This window comes from Chinchilla lanigera, unplaced genomic scaffold (assembly GCF_000276665.1).
Source record: "Chinchilla lanigera isolate Chin_1 unplaced genomic scaffold, ChiLan1.0 scaffold00001, whole genome shotgun sequence".
Lineage (NCBI taxonomy): Eukaryota > Metazoa > Chordata > Mammalia > Rodentia > Chinchillidae > Chinchilla > Chinchilla lanigera.
The window spans coordinates 8011375-8033262 of record NW_004955402.1 but is presented as its reverse complement, the minus strand read 5'-3'; the positions used below and the strand labels follow the sequence as shown (position 1 = coordinate 8033262).

The following is a 21888-nucleotide window of genomic DNA, read 5'->3' as shown; positions in this document are numbered from 1 at the left end:
CACACACACACTAACTCAGGAGACCCCTGACTAATCCAGGAGGTAAAGACAGAAAGAAGGACAAGGAGCTGTTCGCTACGATAATCAGGGCACTGGTTAGTCGCAGAGCAGGAACACAGGCTGGTGAGTTGAAGCAGGTTGAGGAACGCTTTGGTCATGCTCGGTCTTGATCAGTGTCTTTAACCTTGTTTGCTTTGTGAGAAACCATGAACCCCTTACACTGTACATCTTTTCGTTGTGCATTTACCAGCACATTTGTTATATTCTATACCAAAAAGGCTTTAAAAATACTCTTAAATATAAGCAAATGAGTCTTGGTAGTGTTAAGCTTCGGAAGTGAGAAACAGTTCAGAAAGTGTGCAGACATTAAAGCAGGTGACAGCATTTCATCCCTGTCATTACCTTCTCCTGTCTGCTTCAGGGAATGAAGCTCTTGGGCTCTGCGCGGGCGGCTCCGGCCCACTGGAGCCACCTCTACCCAGCGTCCTGCAGAAGGGCATATGAGGGCACCGAGGGATCTGAAGTGCTGCTGAGATGAGGCCCTTTTTTCTTTCTGCCTCACGCCTAACAGAAAAAGAAAATAGATTTGTCTTCAGACAGAGTCAAAAAACAAGCGTTCCAGACTATCATTAGCGCTTCCCACACACTCAGAACAAGCCTGGCTGGACAGTGATACTCCTCAGAAAAGCAAAACTTCCCAGGTTCATGGAAGGCAGAGTTTTCTGTTCACCTTCCAATCAAACATGCGAGGTAGAGGAGCACAAGCGCCCAGAGCTGTTTCTGATCCGCAAGGCGCTTCTGTGGGGAAAGCCTGCAAATCCATTAGCTGCTCCGAGGCGGACTTTGGGAGAGATTTCATTATCTCTGTTTTGACTGCATTAAGCAAGGGGCTTTGGAACGCCTATTAGAGAGCTTTACAGAATAATCTTTTGACAAGCTGCACTTCTACTGGACTGTGGAAAACCCAACCAAACTTTGATTTTCCATTTTGATCCCTTTTTGGTTTTGTTCGTGCGCAGGCTGCCGTTTTTTCACCAGCAGTGAAGTCCTGCGCAGCCCATCGCCGCCCTCCCTGGAGCTCTGCAGGGCTTTTTGTCTTCGCTCGGACGCAGGGTTTAGGCTCCACCGCGGACTGGCAGGCACACACTGCCCCCAGCAGGTCGACTTACTCTGCACATTAGATTCTTTGGAAGGAAAAAACTGAACTGAACGCAGAGAGTACGCACTGAAAAGCGGACAGCTTGCAAACCTCTGGACCCCACCTACCCCTAAAGGAGCTCATTTCAAATGAGTCGTTCTTTAGATCGTTATTTAGATAATTAATTCTCAGCACTGACTGTAATTCTGATACCACACACCTGACTGTCTTACACCCTCGCTTCCAACTCAGCAAACTAACTTGGGAGAAAAACTGCCCTTTCTGTTCTCTCCACGTTTTGCTCCTTAATTTTTTTTTCTTTTATGACTTCAAAATTTTTGTTTATGATGACAATGCAAGTGCTGGGGAAATAGTGTAGGAAAATTTAAAAATTAAAATAAAATTCTTAATGCAATCCAATTAACAGATCTCAAATGGAATCTAACTCATTTTACAATGTCAACGTTGGTCCATACTTTTAAACAAGAGCTACATCCTTTACAACTTTACTTTCATAAGCTGTCTAGAAAAGCTGGATTTGATAAATACGTCACTGAAAGCAAAGGGAAAACTGGTAATATTGATGATATGAATTTACTCACTAGGAGTATGTTGATTTTTTGAGAGACAGAGTGAGACAGAAACAGAAAGACAGAGAGGAAGCTCAGGACTGTAAATGCTGCTTTAGTATTTGCCAGAGGAAGTTTATCTATATATGGCAGTACATCAACTGCAGCAGGAATTTATCCATGATGTGAGCCAAACTGCCCAAGATACATTGTGATCTTAAAGAGATTCTTGTAAAATAAATGCCCCACCTGGCTACTTGAATGCCAAAACTTTCCACATCAATTATTAGTATAAGTCTGCAACCAAATCTAAGTGGTGAGGTAACACATTAAACCTCCTAATCTATCTAGACATAGGTACTCTAGAAGGAAAATACACAAAACAAGTTTTAATGGGAGAGAGAAATGCAGAAAGGGTCAGTGTGGTTTGGTAGCACCTTCATGATATTTTCTCTTGCCTGGAGTGATTTGCCTAGAGAACTCAGTTATTTTTAAAATTATAATTCTGTTATCAAACCTTATTTATAATATTTCTGTCCATTGAAATGGCACTTATCTACTTGTAGATAGAAGTTTCTTGAATGTAACATGTATAAGTACATAACTTTAAAGTCAATTGGCTAGTGAACTGTCACAAAGATACTCACATAGACAGCATCCAAATCAAGACTTAGAATAATATTACCCACTTAGATATCCCCATGTCTTCTTGAAATTCCACCATCCTGAAGAGAGCTACTGCAATATCAAACATGAGAGATTAGCTTTGCCTGTTGCTGAGTTTTATTTAAATGGAATTCTGTGACAGATTGTGTTCATATGGCTAATTTTCATTCAAGACTCTTCTTGAAGAAATATCCATATTATTGTGTATAGCAGGAAGTCTTGACCTTGCCCTGCTGTAGAATGTACAGCCGAATGGATACACCACCATTCACTAACCCGTTATACTACTAATGGATATCTGGATGGTTCCCATTTGGGGGCTACTAGAAATACTGCTGATATGAATGGCCCACTACAATTCATTTGAACAGATTTGTGTTGATCATGTATTTAAAAGTAAAACTGCTGAAAATCCATCAGTAGCAGACATGGCCAGTTTTCCAAAATGAGTATAACAGCTTGTATTCCAACCAGCAGGGCTCAGGGACTCCAGCCGCTTCATAGCTTTGTTGACACTTGACATTTTCCACTTTTGCTGTTGTTGTTGTTGTTGTTGCTGCTGTTGCTCCTGGGTTCATACAGCCATGTCATCATAATTTAGTTAGGATGTTGAGGATGATTAGTAAGGTAGAGTACTTCTCATGTTTATTGGAAGTTTGAGTAGCCCTTTTTGTGATGTGCCTACTCAGGTCCATTTATTCTTAAATTCCCTCAACATGAAAGGCTGATTTGTAAAATGTCTTTATAGTCAAGATGCATGTCTAATCATTACAAACATCTATCTGTATCAATTAAAATACCAGCTGATTTAGTCTTTTGTATATATCATAGGTACCTTATTTTTAGTACATTTATTTTCTCCTGTTTTTCCTTTATTGCTAATGCTATAGGTGCCCTGATGGAAAAATAATTGCCTAGCCCAAGATCATAAGAAATTTTTACACAATATTCAAGGAATTTTATAGTTATACCTGTAAACAACATTCTACCTGATACCAACTTTGTTTATGGTACAATATGACTCAAATTTTCTTTAATTTCATCCATTTAATATCACATCTTTCCTGAAGATCATCCCTTCCCCAGAGGCCTTCCATGACACTTTTGTTATAAATCCAGTGGTTATGGGTAGTTCTCTTTCTGTACCCCACTCTGTTCCATTGCACTAGTGGCCGACCCTGCTGCTAATATTACTTGCCACAGCTCTACGTATCAGTGTGATGTCTCTACATTTGCTGTCCTTGTCCTTCTTTAGAGCTGTTATTTCTTTAATCCAGTCTTGTTGTAAAAAATATTTGGAATAACTTTTAAAGACATGTAAACCACACATGGCCCAAAGAATACACACATAAAGATAGTAAAAATTCCCTTAGCATCCAAGCCTCCTATCAATAACCACACATGCATGCACACACACACACACACATACACACACACACACACAAACACAAAAGCCTCAGAAAGTTGCCAGAACATCCAAGAACCAAGATCCCAGAAATAAAGAAGAACATTAAAATGAACCACTGGCACTTTATTGCTGCTTTTCTTCTGAAGCTACTCATTTATTTATAAGCCACATAGGCTATGAACTGTAGTTGCCCTTCTAAAAGTACTAAGCTGAGATGTCCAAAAGCTAAAGAAAACACTTGGCAGTCTTGCAGAGATGAGGAAGTAAAAGCTAGAATTCAAGTCCCAACAAAGTAGCTGGGCACTGGTGTTAATCCAGACCTTCATCCCTGAAAGACTACACCACAGGAACAAAGGCATGCTAGAGTACACTGGGCCTTAGAAGACTAAAATACGGTCTCACATCAACTCTTCCCAGGTGCTGCACTTTTATTTAAACTGCTTTCTAGAACCTAACACTTCCTACAGAGCCTTTACAATGTTTATGCACAATTTATAAAATTAATAAGCCTATCTAGAAAACCAAGACTAGGAGAAAAAAATAAAATTGGGACATAGGGACGGAAATTATGGTATTGAAGTTACTAGAAATAGAATTTAAAAGAAGTGTTACTGAGAAGTGACATCAGCAAGATCACAGAATAGGAGATTCCAGGCTGCATCCCCCTACAAAAACACCAAGTTAACAACCATCCAAGGGTGCAAAAGCCTTTATGAGAGTGCTACAATCCAAGTGAGAGGTAATAGCACCCTGGTGGAGTACAGAAACGACCAAAGTCACATGGAAAATGGTAGGAAGACACATTTTACTTTATCTGTGTCTTCCCTCCCCCTAAGGTGGCAAGAAATGCTCTCACCCCTCAAGTTCTACAAAAGGAAAATATGATATAAAGTACTATGCTTTCGATGTGGTCTGTCCTTCAAGGGCTCATGTACTGGAAGAAGAGTTATCAGAATGACAGTGCTGGGTAATTAAGACCTGGGACCAAGCAGAAGGTGGTGGGTAGGTCATGGGGACACAGCACTTAGAAGAGATTAAAGCTGGTCAGGTGGAGTGAGTTAGTTCTTGAGTTAGCACAAAGTTGTTGCATGAATCTCTGATTTCCCATTCATCATGTGATCTCTGTCTCCCTGATGTTCCCATGCTTCTACCATACTTCCATCTCCCATGCTGACAAAGCCAATGGGGTCAACATCAGAACTGAACAGATGGAGCCACCTGATCTTGGACTATCAGCCTCCAAAACTGTGAGCCAAATAAATCTCATTTTTTTACAAAGTTCCTGGGTTTAGGTATTTAGTTACTGCAGTACCAAACATACTAATACATAAGGTTAGCATCAGACTTTCCTCAAAAGAAAAGCAGTCCACAGTCCCTGGCACAAGGCATGTTCACCTACCCACAGACCCTGTAACTGGACCCTCTGCCTGCAGATCCTATTGGCTGATCCACTGCAGGCCACCAAGAATCCCTGTTTAAGCTGACTTGTGAAGGTCCTTCCTTATCCAAACCACTCTGGAATAGCTGGGAGACGTAGCTACTTTTTAAAATGAGCAGATACCAGTGCAAAGATCCAAAGAACATGAAGCATAAAGGAAATATAGCATCCTGAGCATATAAGATGAAGCTCCAGTAATATAGCCTAAAGAAAATGAAGATGTGGAACCACCTAGTATTTAAAATAGCCATCTTAAAGAAGCTCAGTGAACTACAAGAAAACACAGCCAACCAAATAAGATATGGAAAATAATATGTGAACAAAATGAGATGTCAAATGAAGAGACAGACCCCATAAGAAAGAGCCAACAAAGTCTCAAACTGAAGAATACAGTGAATGTACTGAAAAATGAAGTAATTTCAACAGCAGACTTGATCAAGTGGAAGAATGGATCAGTAATCTCAAAAGCAGGTCATTTGAAATTATTCATTCAGAGAGGTAAAAAAGAAAAAGGAATGAAAGAAGAAAGAAGAAAGACTATAGAATGTGATCAAATGAACCAATCTATGCATTGTGGTAAGAAAGAGGCAAGAGGGTAGTGCTCAAAATGAAAGAACAACTGGGATGAGGGAAAAGAGAAAAAGAAAGAAAGCAATAAGAAGGAGAAGTAGGAGGAGAAAGTGGAATAAAGGAGGGGAGAGAACATGATGGAGAAAAGAATGAGGAGGAAGGTGGAGGAAAAGAGACAAAGGAGCAGAAACTTTATTAAAACAAATAATGTGCAATTATCCATCTCATCCCCAGAAAGAACGGCTATCTTTAAGAAATCAACCAATAACAGATGCTGCAGAGGCTGTAGGGAAAAAGGAACCCTTCTGCACTGCTGGTGGTAATGTAGATTGGTGAAACCTCCATGGAAATAAGTTTGGAGATTCCTCAGCAAACTAGGTCTAGAGGTCCCATTCAACCCAGCTATTTCCTTTCTGGGTATTTTCCCAGAAGAACTGAAAACATCATATCACAGTGATATATGTGCACCCATGTTTATAGCAGTGCAATTTGTAATAGCTAAATCATGGAAGCAACCCAAATGCCCATCAACTGAGGAATGGATAAAACGTTGTGATATTTTTATATAATGGACTATTACTCAGCTATAAAGAAAGATAAACTCAAGGCTTTTATAGGTAAATAGATAGAATTAGAGACCATACTCATAAGCGAAATAAATCAAACCTGCATGTGTAAACACCATATTGTCTCACTAGTGTAAGAACCTGAGAGAGTGAATAAAATCAAGGAAGTACAATAGATATTGTGAAAGGGAAAGAAACAACTCAAAACAAAAGAACAATTGGGATGAGGGAAAAAAGGAAAAGGAAGGAAGGAAGAAAGGAAGGAAGGAAGAAAGAAGGAAAGAAAGAAAGGAAAATATGTTTATATGGATACACAGTATAGCTAAGATAGTTGTACTACTGATTTCTATTGCTTTATTGAAAGAACAGTTAATGTTTGATTGTTTGATCAATCTTACATGCCTATATTTGTTTATCTAAGTAACCAGTTTCAAGATAGCAATATATAATATAACAACCATTGTTAATTTCCTGTCACTTTGTCTGAAATTCTGTATTGCTTGTATTGTTTTTGTGTTATTTTGTAAATTTACATGTGTTTGTTAGTATGTTTTCATTCTTTTATCTTTAAAAAATAATAATAATGTGAAATCTAGAGAAGTGGACATCTAGAAGCATAAAGCTCAAAGGACCCCAAACAGGTTAAACCTAAAGAGGGCTGCATTACAATTAAATCATCAGAAGTCAAAGTCAAAGAGAAATCCAAAAGCAGCAAGAGAACTATAACTTATATATACAAAAGTACCTCTATAATTCTACCAGTGGATTCCCAGCAGAAGTCTTACAAACCAGTAGAGAGTGGAATGATATATTCAAAGTACTTAGATAATAAAAATGTCAATCAAGAATACTATACCAGGAAGGCCATCCTTCAAAAATAAAGCAGTGATAAAACCATCCCAAGCAAACAAAAACTGAGGAGGTTCACCCCAATAGACCAACATCACAAGAAGTGCTAAAGAGAGTTATTCAAATTGAAATGAAAGGATGCTTGACAGAAACAGAAAAACATATAGAAGTAGATCTCACTGGTAAAGGTAAATTTACAGAAAAATAAAGAACAATGTGATACTGTAATGTACCATATAAGTTACTTTTAACCACAGTATTAAAATTCAAAGACAAATATATTATTAAGAATAATTATAACAAAAAATGTTTTTATGGATACATAATATAAAAGAAATACATTCTGCTCCTTAAAATATAATGTTGAGGGAGAGAAAGGTAAAATTTTCCACATTAATCAAGTAATATATTTGAGATTTGTATAGACTTTCACAAGCCCATCATACCTTAAAGAAATAAAAATAAGTAAATAATATTATATTTTCAAAGAAATGTATGCTAGACATTTGAAAATAACAAGTTGAAATTCTAGAAATGAAAAACATAAATCTTAGACTAACTCAGAGATGGTGCAGCAGATTGGACCCAGTGGACGAATACAAGACTAACAACCTGGAAAATAGGTCAGAATAAATTTTCCCCCACAAGGCCCAGAAAAAGTGCTATAAATATAGAAAGATAATAATACATATAAAGGATATTGAAACTCTAACATACATGTAAAAGCATTCCCAAGGGGGAACTATTTGTGATAAATAATGTGACTGAAACAATATGTGAGGAAATATGGACTCAATTTTTCCTGAAATGATGAAAAACATCAAGCAAATATTCAACAAGTGTGATAACCCATAATCGGGATACATAATAAGGTAAACACTCCTGGTCACATTAGACTGAAACTGGTCAAATCTAAAGACAAAAGGATGTATTAGGAGTCAGAAAAATAAATGTACAACACTGTCAAGGAAGCGAACATAGGGCTGATATCAGATACTGAAGAGAAATGACAGAAATAAGAACCTAATAGAACAGTGTACTGTCAATATACAATTACATATTCTGAAAAACAAAGGCACAAATGCAGCAAAAAGATCAGCACTATACCCTACAATGGAATTTTCCTCCACAGAGCCATGTTATAGAGATAGCATTCAAGTGAACAAGGCTCACAAGCAGACTTTTTGAAAGGCTAGCTAACCTCACTGGGGAAAGTAAGGCTTTTAAAAGGACAATTATGCCCATAGGCTAACTGGATAAATGTCACGGAGATCTCATCAGCTCCTGATTATATGATAATTATATGCAATTATCAAAATATTCCACATAATTTCCAAGCCCTAGAGAACATACTTAGTCCAATAAGTATACTTACTCAAACACAAATACAGTCCTTCTTGGGCCAATAAATCTTAGTCAAGACCTTTGTTCATGGTCCACTGAATTGAGTTTAGAAATATAATTGCCAAAAAAGCCTTTAATTCAGGGTCAAGCTTACATGTATCATATCTCGGTTGTGAATGAATTACATATAAAATGTGCATTGATATTTGCCATATAGTATAGTATCAATAATAGGTTTTTAAGCATTTCCTGATGTCACATTGTAAATCTTGTGTCTAAAATAATGAACTGGCCCCTTTTTATAATTTTTGTATTTTGTTTCTATGTCAGAAGATGAAGGAAAATTTCAACATCCTATTTGTAAGAATTTCTCCCCAAATAAGATGTTGTCAGTGGAATATCCTTATTCTCAGTCAATGACAGGACAAATAAATTCATCAGTACATTCTCTCTTTTAACATTGTTTATTGGTAAGATTTCTATATTCTATGTAAAAACTTTGATCAGATGCCTGCCAAATTACAGACTTAAAAAAATCGCTGGGCAGTAAATTCTCGTATCGTGACTCTTAGGGTTTAGTGTCAACATCCCTTAAGTTTTCAGACTTTCTCAGTGGTCAGTTATGGGTATGAGTATGAATTAAGCCATATATGTTTAACAATAAAATCGAATCATTATTGCATTCTTCTGATCTCCACTAATTCATCATATCTTCAGTAGAAAGAAACTAGGAGGCTTCCAAACCAAAGGGAAAGAAAAAGTTTAAGTAATTAATTCATTAAGATGTATAAACCGCCCCCAAGAACACCCTCAGGTAAGCACTGTGGTAACTGGAACACTGCCCTGCGCTGCCTCAACAAGCTAATACACCTGCCCTGCTTCTGTTTCTCTTCTGTGAAATCCACTCCCCAGGATGTAATCAGCCACATTTGGACTCTTAGAACTCACCTTTACTTGTCACTCCTCTCACCAAAATTTCAATAGCTTTTTATTCTCTCAAACCTTCCTTCTGCATTCCATTCACGTAAACTCGGAACAAGAGGCTAACTGAAGTACTTGTGGTTTCTTATACAGAAATTCTTTTAAGAGTACTGGTCCTTAAGAATCAAAGTTGCACTCCACTGGGAAAATTGCTAGCTGTGCACACCAGATGTAGTTTCAATATTAGTAAAGCAGAAATATTAGAGTCAAAAGGGCAAACAGTAAAACTCCCAATCATTGAGGACATTTTAATACACCATCATCAGTACCCAATAGAAAGGCAGACCAAGATCTAGTAAGGATATAAAAGATTTAATAGTAGGACTTAAAAATGAACTGATGTATTCAGAGTATTGTTTTCAACAACTGTAAAACATAGTCTTTTTGAGTGCATAAAGATCATTTACCCGCATAAACCCTAAACCACTTTCAGTATTATGAGATATTTGTCTACAATTCCTGGCTCAAAACTCTCAGAGCCCTTATTATTTCCTATAAGGCTACAGCAATAAGCATAGCTTTTGTATCTTATCTCCTGTGTTTGGTTCCTACAGAAACTTCAGGACAGCTTTGGAATTATAAAGCTGAAAGATGATAATGTGAGGTGAGTTAGACCCAAGATGCAGGTCTCAGAAAGTAACAATCTATCCCTCTCCCTCCCACTCTGACATTCTCCTGACCTCCTTTTCCCTGCTCATATTTTCCCCTAAGCCAGGTCATAAAAAGTATTATTTATCCTCCCAAGGAGTTACAGAAGATGAAGATATACTCTAGTCTTTCCTCACCATTGAGCTAGCCATAAAGAAATTCTCTGGCCTGCCTTGTCTTGGAGATGATAAGGCTCCCAAATTCCAGAAGAGGTCCTGGCCCACACTTGGGTCAAGAAACACTACACAGGGAGGCCAAGGAGAATCCTGGAGACTTCCCCACGTAGACTATGAGCATCCAACCGGACCCTTCTGTTCAGTCACAGTTTTACACAGCTGCAGCTGCCCCTGGGCAGAGGTTTCTCATGCAACCAGCAGGACAGAACTTCATTTAGGTCTCCGATTGTTGGCTTTCTGCTTGGCAATGCAGTTGGAGTCAATGGGAGCTTTTATCTTCAGAGGCATGAGGCAGTTTTGCTAAGGACTGGAGACTCACCCTGGAAAAGTTTTGGTCTTGATTGTCTTTCTGCCCTGGAGATAGTTAGGATTCAGTTCCTACGCCATACACAGAGTCACTCTTCTCCGTTCTCCATTGCTCTGCCCCTGAAAAATAATGCAATTTACCACAACAGTGTTCTATCCAAGACATTTCTTTTCTCTGAAGCTGCTGGATTCCAGTATCAAGTTTCCAATCGTGAGCTTCCTCCTCCTTGCAACCCTGCTATAGTGCAGCTGACTAGCACCTATCTCTGGATCATATTCTAAAAGCTGATCTAGACTTAATTCTCAAGCTTTTGAAGAATACATGTAAAAGTTTTAGTCTAACTTTATCAGTCCTTCTGCCCTTAGGCAGAACTCTAAGTTAACTCCTTTCACTTCCCGCTCCCCTCAAGAATGCTGCACTACAGAGCGGATGACTGGTTTTTGTAGCACAGATAAGTTCACTGATAAAACAAAAAATGTTCCAAGGGACTCTTATGAGTGGAGTAACAGATTTAAACAGAAACAGGAATTAAGGAATAGCCACAGGCTCAGTCCCCAGAGGACTGCCTCTCTCTTGTCATGACCTTTCTCTACAATATCTTGCCAGTTGTACTACCTGAGGCTCTGAAAGAAGAAAGCCTATGACCAGTTATGGTCCAAGGGTCACAGGATCACAAGGAAGGGGGCCCCAGCACATGGTAAGAGCAGGGCTCCAACCACTTCCTCAAACCTCCAGTTCACCACCCCTGATGCTGGGCGGGGTTAAGTCCAGAGGATGCCTTAGACTGGGCACAGAACACAGCCAGGGATGCCTGTTTCCCCTTGTTTTTCGTTTTTCCAAAATGGGGAAAAGCTACCACAGGTAGACATCTGCAGCAGGGCAGATTGGTGCCTTGGCAGGCCTTCTTCCCCCACTGTTTGGAATCTACACTTAGCTCCACAGAACACCACCGAGTCTCTTTCTATACCCACACCTGGCCTGCACACCGCCTGGAAGTAGTTAATATTAGCTTCAACAGTCTGTCCCTTTAGTGGGAACAATCCGATGTGGCTGTCAAAACAGCATTTTTGGCTATCAGCTGTGACTCTCAAACAACCGTGGCTATCACAGCAACAGTGAGAAACCTGCATAGCTGTCTATTTCAATCAGATTAACAGTCTGCCTTAAAAACCAACTCTGCTTTCACAGGTGTAAAAGCTTTTTATTCCTTCTGACTCTTATTACAAGAGGTCTCTGTTAATCTACCTATAAAAAGTTCCAACTAGTCTATTTATAGTTATAAACCTAAAAACTGTAAAAGGGTTATTGTAATTCAACTTGGCCAAATGCACCTGAGAATGCAGTCTAATTTAAATATAATCATCTTGTGTATGTCTCTCTGTTCAATGTTAAGCCAGTTAAAACACCTGCAGCTGCTTCATTTAAAAAAAAAATTGAGCTCAACAATTTTTTTCTTTTTTGGCTCTTTTTGAGATTTCCATGGAAAATCATTTGTGTAGGTTTTCAGGGTAGCCAAACTTACTTAAAACATTAACAGATGAGAACTGATAATCTCAAGGCTTACAAAGAATTTAGAAACAAAGTTTAATAGTGTAAGGGTCATATATGATAGGGTTGCTACTTATGGTTCTGTGTGTTAACTTTCAGGTATATTCTATTTTAGTTGGTATATAGAAAAGTAAACACTTATAATATAGTAGACACTCATGGTATAGCCCAAATACCTTTTCCATAGGGTTAACGATGAGTTAACAAGATAAAAATGGAGATGTCTTTAAAGTTGGTACTATATTTCCATCCAGGTTGTTAACTAACTGAGGTAGCATCAAAAGATTGGTTTTATAAATGCAGTGTCTATTGCTGTCTGTCTACAATTTAAGAGCTTTTCCTTGGTGAAAAGATATTATGTGCAAGCCTAAAGTGTTTAAATGTTATAATTTAGTTCTCATAAGTCATTTAAAGCAATTGTTAAGATATATTTAAATTGGCTATAATTAAAAGGTTAAACTTTCTATGTCTAATAATAAAGTTTTCCTAACACTAAAATGCTCTTGGTTAAACTTAGAAAATTTGACTTAAAAACAAAAGGTTTTATATTTTACTAAAGTAAGTGTCTTGTGTTCTCATCACTAGGATTTTTGGTTACTAAATAATGGAGTTTATGAGTTAAAAAGTTTTTGCTAACCTATGAAATGTTTTCAATAATCAGTGCATGACTGGTTAAATAAACAACTATTACCTTAGTTTATCACATAACATATATCTGGACATATGTGTATGTATACATCTAAATATAAGCCATGCTGTGAGTCTAAGCTTTAAGGTGAAATTTATAGATTTAAGACTACATAAATTTAATATGTATAAAGTAACTAATAGATGTTTGGGCCTTAACCATACAAAATGATCAAAATTTGATATGTGTTTAAATCTGGTCCTGATAGTTAATCTACATCTACTGGTTCTGACTAAACAAACATTTTGTTATTATATAAATGAGATGCACTTGTATGTTAGGTAATAAGTCTACTTGCGGTCATTAAGACTGTTTCCTCAATTTATCAAAGCTATAAAGATGCCCTTAATTCTTCGCAATATTGTTTCACCTCATATTAAATAGCACATTTTTATTTCCCCGGTATATGGGCCTCCAAAGATGCAAAACTAAAAATATCCTACTGGTGAAAGTTGTTTATGGCGGTAAACCTTTTAGGCTCACACATCTGGCATTCCCTTACTTGTGTTCCAGCTACTTGTAATGATACGTACATGCCAATCCCGCTTTCGGCAGCCAACCAAATGATGCAGACACATTTTCAGAACTGTGCTTGTGCCATCATTAGGTGATTGTATTGTGACAGTTAGAGGTACCTAAACACTGTGCAGTCCAGACAGTGTCACTCTAATGATTAGAGATTAGACATTAATAGTCTTAACAGTGTAACGATAAACAAGTACATTCTTAGGGGCTGGGGATTTAGCTCAGCGGCAAAAGCGCCTGCCTGGCAAGCGCAAGGTTGTGAGTTCGGTTCCCGGTACCGGAGAAAAACCAAAAAAAAAAAAAAAAAAAAAAAAAAAAAAAAAAAAAAAAACAAGTACATTCTTCTTAAATATCACTCTAGTAACAAAAAATGGTTAAAAGATAACAAATTTAGGTAAAAGTTTCTTTATGTCACTTAATATCTTGTAAGTAGATAACTGACTAAAATGTTATTTTATACTGAGATGGAAATTTAAATGTGTTTCAGAGATAATAACAAAACCTAATAACGTCATCATGATTGTTAGGCTAAATTATAACACTCTGAGATCAAAAGGAAGAAAAAAGGTTGGGAGAGCTCTTTAGGTTTGTTACAGGAAGATTATAATAAAATAAACAATAGAATATGGAGAAAGCTGTAAGTACAAAGATGTATTTTCCTTGTGAGATTTTGTGTGATAAGGTTTCTGCCCTCCCAAAAAGAAAGAAGAGAGAGATAGTAGCAAAACTGAAGGCTCAAGAATGTAGAGAAAAGGCTTGTGGAGGATGTGAGTTACAAGAAATATGTACATTTGATTATTCTGAGGTTTTGCTCTTGTTGGTTTCTTTGAGCACAGGTTATTTCTTCTAAAAGCTCCCTGTTGCTCAAATCAGACTAGAGGGGCTGTGGCCTCAACTCTTAGATCACCACTCACTCCTCCCCAGATCCCAACTCTCCTCTTTAGTCTAACTGGTGCTTTCAGACAAAGACTGTAGCTCTCATTTTTAGATTGATACTAGACATGAGCCTTTAGACATGAATAATTGAAACACCTAGACTAGTGACAAAAAACAGGGCAAAGCTGCCTCCTTGGGTAGATCCAATCTGGTTTGGGCAATCTGCACATGTGGCCTAGTCAAGTTTTCTTTTCTTTATCTATTTCCAAAAGTATAACTATGAGTAATTCAAAGTCAGTCTGCTGTCACTGAAATACTGATGTAAGTGATCTTCTCTTCTGGGTATTCAACAACTAAAGTTTGAAGATCAAAACTAGAAAAGTAACTGGGCTACAAGTGTTATCTTGTACCTTGTTTCTCAAAAGTGGCTCACTAACTGCTATGATGTTGTCTAGATGTCCCCTCAAAGTCTCATGTAGCCATGTGTGGGGCTTTTTCAGAGGTGGGTGAATCTAGAGTGTGTGATGCTAAGATTAAAGGTGTGTGATTACTAAATCAGTTCCCTGATTGATTTGGCACCACCCTAATCCTGGTAGTATAGACAGAGTATAAAAGGAGCAGAAAGGAGATGCCCCTTTTAAGTCCCTCCCTTGGTTTGCTACCTTCTGCCTGCCATGAACTGTTTTTCTTCTGTGATGTTTGTCTGCCATGCCACCCTGCCTTGGAACCAAGCTGACTATAGATTGAAATCTCTACAAAATATGAACAATTTCTATTTCTTGGCTCAAGAAATAGAAAGTTCCCTTAACTTTTGGCATTGTGTATTTCGTCTCAGCAACAAGAAAAGTAACTACAACACCAGAAAAAGTTACTGGGTTCTGAATAGCTCACCTCTCCTTCTGTATGTGGATTCCAAATTCTTGCCTCAAACAAACAATTGAATGAAACAAGCAAATAGCAGTGGCAAGGTGTATTCATGAAAGCAATAAATGAACAGTGGGAGAGAAACTGGCTCTTCAGAGCAAGCTTGGGCCAAGAAATAGAAAAAGTGGGTCAGAGCAAAGATAAAAGTACAAGGTGCATCTGGGAAACACAGTATGAGCTATCATGGAAAGGTATGATAATCAAGTCTTCATAGCACTGATGTGTCCTTTTATGCTGTCTAAATCTCAAAGAAACCCCCAAGAACTTCTACATATGAGTTCTGGGAGGCAGTGCTTGGATCTCATGCTTCAGGCTGATGTCAGGCCTAGGACATCCTATTGAAAATCTGCTCAAGTTCTCACAAGAAATCCACATGCCAGATTTTGGGAACTGTTCTGCCCATGTGTCCAAAATCTTGTAATTGACAGGTCATGCCTTCTTTCCCAGCCAGCTTTTGCCGCACCCTAGTCCTCTGTATCAGGAGGACAGTCAATATTTTGTCCCTAGCCCTAAGGTCAATGAAGACCCAGGACATGAGGGAACCTTTTCTACAGGAGCCTACAACTTTGGTGAGCCACCTAATCTCCTGAGCAGGGAGATTGTTGGACCCCAGAGGACAGAAATAAATCAATATACAATGAGCCAAAAAGGAGGATCACCAAAGAGGGAAAAATCTCCCATGCTCTCACAGAAAACAACATGGTCGAGCAAGACTGTGACTCATCCTGGAAGCTGACACTGACAGAGGAGCTGGGAGGCTCTGTACATGGTTCCAAAGTAATGCCTGGGGAGACTTAACTGATCGATAGAGAGCAAGAGGTTACTTTTAACACAGGTCTTACTTTAACTTGATCTTAAACACCCAGTAGAAAAGTACAAACAAAAGATGTATGAAAACAATACCATAGTAATAAAAGCTAGACATATAAAAAGGTGCTCCAATTGTTGACCCCTGCTGGAGGTCTTCAGATGACCACTGTTATAGTTTACTAAGGTTAAAAAACTACACTGGAAGCTATAAAAGCTAAGCAAGAGTCCTTAAATTCCTTAGCTAAAATTATCCTTCAAAACCTCCAAACTGTCCATCTCCTTACAACTAAAACTAGAGGGACTTATGACAAGAATTATCAGACTTACAGATAACCTTCATTGGTGGAGGGGTATGATAGCCAACTGGTTACAATCACTATCTCAGTCCCTTAAGAGCAGTTTCTGAATGTGGTTCTTTCCCCAACTTGCCTTTCCATTCTAGTGCTCATGCTCTGATTATACATGTTCTAATTTTTTGGAAAATTTGTTTATTCTTGACTAGAGGCTGTCAAACTCCAAATGTTCATGCAGATGGAACCAATAACAAATGTACCAGACTCCTTTTACCAGGATCCATTAAATGGATCTTATAAAGAGGGTTCATAACTGCTAAACTTCAACATGACTTCTAATGAAGGCCCATTAGGTTAGCTCTCTGGAGAAGTCCCCTGACTGCATTCTCCCCTGCACCAACCCTTCTCAGCTCAGAGCAGCTAGATGGAAGCTACTCCTTCTCCCCTAATGACAGTTAGGGATACTTCTTCAGAAGGAGGAACATTATAGACAGCTAAGTTAGGTAGATATATTACAGGCAGTCAGACAGGGCTGGGTCCCCCAGGGATTCAGTGAAAAAGTGTTAGAGGCATTATAACTGTGGCTAGAGGAACATCTGAGGAAGATTAAAGTCACAATGGCCAGATTTACATACTTCCCTTAGGGATAAATGGAAGTTTGAGATTATTGGTACCACCTATTTGAGACTTCCCATATAAATAAACCATTATCTCATTAGGGAGATACTCCCACCCACTAAGACTGAAACAACTAAGACTAAGACTACTAAATCTAAGAACAAAATTAAGACTAAGCCTATAGATTGTCAACCATGGTTAATGATGTCATCCATATGCTTTTGACACTATCGGGTCAATATTAGCTAAGCAGCTATATTTATAAATCCTATTGGTTGATTACAGTTTGACCTGCATTGTACCCACCTCATGACTTTGCTCTATAAAATTTCCTTAGAAGTGGGCTCATTGGCAACCCACTTAGAACTCCTCCTGTCTCTCAGGAGCTATTTCTGTTTCCCATTCATATCCCCCAATCAATTTTCCTATTCTTAAAACAATAAATAAAAAGTAAAAAATGCAAGCGACAGAGTAAGAGAAGCTGGTTTCAATATGTATATTGGACAAAAGTTTTTGTGCACATGACATAGTATATAGCAACTCCCACAAATTAATAAAAAACAACTGAACATTCAGCTTTAAATGTGGACAAAGACTGAACAGGAGTCTTAGAAGGGGGAAAAGGATATGCCGTGACTAATCAGCATATGAGGAGATATTCGGTGTCACTTGTTATAAAGCAAATGCAAATTAAAACCACAATTAGATATCAGTGTCTACTCAACAGAATAACTAAAGTGAAAAAGAAAATGCTAGTGAAGACAGAGACTACCTTGGAGAATGACTGGATAATAACTGTGTAGTAGAACAAGAGAGAATGCTAGGCAGTAATGCTCTGCTTCAGATCTAGAAATGGTTAAACAGGTGTAAAAATCACCTTGAAAATCCACTGCATTTTATTCTTAACATCTGTGCACTCTTCTACATATGCTTTTCTTGAAATGAATGTGAAGGGATTGTGTGAGCCAAGGTTGAAATAGATAAAGATGGATAATATGTATAGCTAAGGAGTAGACAGACAGGTAGAAGAAAGTACTTGTATGTTTTGCTTGGTTTTGGATGAACAGAAAATGAGGCATTGTCAGTTAGAGCATTTCATTATCCATAAGTTAAAATCCTGCTAATTATTCAGAAGTACAAATCTTCTGGGGATTAAGAGAAGCTGAAAGTATCTTTTACAGATTCTCACCCGAAAAAGGGCACCATGAGAAAGGTGATAGTGCATCCCCAGCAATGTGATTTGGTCTCATTTTGTGGTTGGAAGAAGTGAGTGAAATTACAGCAAAGTGCAAATGAAAAAACAATTTTGTGAGCACTGTGAACTGTCCTGCCTTCTGCTTCCTGGCACTTGCTGTATATATCTATCATACCATTTACCTCACTCAGTTTTCATCTCCTCATCCAACAGCACCATGCCTTTCACATCACACATAATCCATAAAGCTCCCATAACTGAATACATGAATGGATAAGTGGGGGCTGGGGATTTAACTTGGCAGCACAACGCCTGCCTGGAAAGCGCGAGGTCATGAGTTCAATTCCCAGTACCGGGGGGCGGGGGGGATACATAAATGGATAAGTGAATCAGTGATCCACCTGGCACCCAAAAGGGGGTGAAAAGAAATGAGGGGAAACAAACTATGTCTGCTTCATGGTTTGGCAGTAGGCAAAAGCTTTGACATGTATTTTTCAACCTAAGACAGATATTACTGATAAAGACAGATATAAATGACCTGCAGCGCCATAGAACCAATTTAGAGATTGTCATTTGTTAATTCTATGCAGAAGCAAGCAATATAACTTCACAATACATTTCTACATTGGCATGCTTTTAAAAACTTTCTTATTCTACCCTGAAAATAGCTACACTGAAAACAAGTCAGTATAAAATGTATGATGCTGTCCTAAAGTTGGAAGCAATTGAGGGAGAAACCGCTAGTTTAAGACTTTACTGCTTGAGCTAACTTCAGATTTTGTTCTGCAAACCTTTTTTCTGGTAAAAGTTTCATTTCTTTACTCCTCCTCACATTTTAGCCCAGTCTTTGGCTCAGCTGGCAGATGACAGAACCTTCTTGTAGCTATAATTGCATTTGTCACTTTGGTATCAATGTGTCCTGTCTCTGAGGATTGGTGTAGCCTTGTCTCTAAGTGAAACTATCTGTCTTGTATTTCCCTTCTGAGTGAAATTTATGAGGTAGAGCATTTGAATTGCTCATCTTTCTCTAATTCAGTCATCATTCTGACACTGCAGTACCTCAGAATTTTCCCTTTTACTGAAGAAAAAATAATCCCTCTCCTTTTTGCTGTCCTGACTTTCTGTATAGAAAACAGGCAGCAGAAAACAGGGCCAGAACCAGCGGAGCACCTATACCAACACCGTGCAAACATCTTCCCAGCTGAGGCTAGATACATTAAGAACACTTCATTTACAGCTGATTCATAATCTTTATCTTCTTAGGCCTCTAGTTTTACTGAGTCAACTGACTAAAATGTGAAAGCTCTTAAAAATAGTGCATTTAGTCCAGTATCTTCCAAATCACGAGTCTCAAGCAAACATGTAGCTCATTAATTATGTGGAAAAGAATTCAAATACGAAGCCTTCATGAGGCAGACCCATGGAAAAGATCATTTCCATCCACATGGAAAGATCATTTTCAAAAAATAAGAGCAATGTTGTATAGTCTTCTTTTATTTTTCCTTATTTCCAATTCCAGGAATGGTTCCTTGAAGTTGGAACTATCTTAAAAATAAGAATAATAAGTATTTTTGACTGTTTTTTTAGACCAACTCCTGTATAACTGCTTGCTTGCTGTGCTTTCTCTAGTGACTGGTTTAGACTATTAGGAAATAATGTGATAGATGAGGAAAAAATGTGTCTGTTAAAAATTTACAACTTAAAATAATATCAAGTCCTAGACCAAGATCTAGATGTCAGACAACCCAGCCTTTACTTGTAATGGTATGGGTTGAGTTCATTGAGGCCTGCACCCACCTGAATCTGATAAAATGAACTCTACAATCTCTAATATTTTTTCGAGTCCTAAAATCTAGTTATTCTCTAAATCCTGTAAGGTCCCTAAGTCATAAGGAATTAGCACAAGTAGCCGGATAAATCATACTTTCTGCTTCTATTTCCCACACATTAGCCTTAGGAGCGCCTCAAAATTAAAAGTCAAAAACTCAAGAATTATCGTTTCCTGCACTCCTTTCCACTTCCATATCCAGTCATCGCAGGTCTCATGCAGAGGAGCATTAACAGTTCCAGTTATCTGCAAATACAAGCACTTTCTCCAATCCAGTTGTTTGTTTGTTTGTTTTATCATAAAGCTCAATTAGTCTATCTGTCCCTGATTCCCATGTCGGTCACCCAGCTAGCCCAAACTTGGGCCTGGGATGTGAGGAAAATCATTTATTTCTTCTTTTTTATTTTTTTAATTTGAAAGAGAAAAAATAACAAAAACAATGATACAAAACTTCAAAACAAGATAATAGGAGAGTGACAATGGTTAATGTATTGCATATTGCTGTCTTCAGATTACAAGATATAGGCATGAAAAACTGACCAAACAATATATGCACAAACCTTTCTTTTAAATGAACTAATAGAAATTAGTAGTATAACTATCTTAACTATTTCATATTTTTTAATATTTATTTATTTTTCCTTTTCCTTCCCTTTTTTCTCCTTTCCCTCATCCCAGTTTCTCTTTCCTTATGAAACAGTTTCTTCCCATTTCCCATTATTTCTTGTACGTTTTGGGGGAAATCATTTATTTACCACAACCATAGTTCAAAATCTCAACAGGTACTATCACCTGCCACCTTCGATTGATGGACGGAGAGGATCGCCTAGGTAGTGGTCATTTTTCTTTTGTTATGTTTTACCTGATGTTTCTTCAGTGTTGATGGCAGAGATACCCCTTCTGCATATGGACCAGCATATGCTTCCAAAGTCCAGACTCTTCCTACACCATCTTCAGAAAAGAGCCTCGCCCTGAACCCTATTGAGATTGAGAGAGATAAGGCTTATGTAGGGCATGGAAGCTTAGAAGCATCGCCACACACTTCATGTTTGGACAACACAGATAGCTCATCCAAACCTTCTGAGTGCCTTATCTTATTTTTACGGGTATTTGATAGTGTTCATTTCCAGATGATAAGTAAAATATTTTTTCTTTGTTCAAAGGTATCAACAAGGTCTATTTGTGATTTAACAAGGTCTATTTGTCTAATCCAGAAGATCCAGATCATAATGTCAGTTTAATGATACTTGATGAGCCAACCCTTGGAGGAAGTTCTGAGATGATATCTCTAGGAAGCACAGGGAAGAAGGATTTCTATTTTCTATGATGATTTCCAAAGAGTTCCTATAATTCTGGAGCAGCTGCTATGAAAAGAAACTCTGTAATTCAAATCTGAGACACCATAGTGGAAGTTCCTCCCAAATTAAAAAGTAGGGAATCACAGAGGACAACAAAACCTTATGCATTATTCATACTTGTACTTCTGGATCATGCATACCTATCATGAAAGCTGAGGATGCTTTCAGTTTATATTACAAGTGATTTAGATTTTATATGCCTATTTATAAAATGCCATATCAGCTCTCAGAAGCAGTATGAGTTTGATGGCTTCATTTTCTATGAGGATGCTTTATAACATTGATTATTCTAAGCCTTAAAAGGTACAGATGATAAAAGCACTATAATAATTCTCGCACAAAGCAACAGCTGGAACAGCTTACCTCAAAAGTTGTTGGTCTTCTTTGCTACACTGCAAAAGAAAGATGCATCATGAGTCTGTTTCCTGAGGACTGGCTCTTCACCACACCAGCCAGATACGCAACATCTGTGTGAAAATAAAAATTATAATCCCCACATAAATGTTCTCCCCAAAGAAAGGAGAAGAAATCTGAGATTTTAAGACATTTCATACGGGAACTTGAG

General features: G+C 38.0%; 1 long non-coding RNA gene across 1 annotated transcript; it reads right to left on the bottom strand.

Annotated features, from left to right (window-relative positions):
- Window positions 1–416: 416 nt before the first annotated feature.
- Window positions 417–20931, bottom strand: LOC106149964. Its single transcript, XR_001236462.1, has 3 exons — window positions 20828–20931; window positions 10673–10779; window positions 417–564 (listed from the first exon to the last, which is right to left on the bottom strand). It is a non-coding gene; the product is annotated as an uncharacterized LOC106149964 (long non-coding RNA).
- Window positions 20932–21888: the final 957 nt, after the last annotated feature.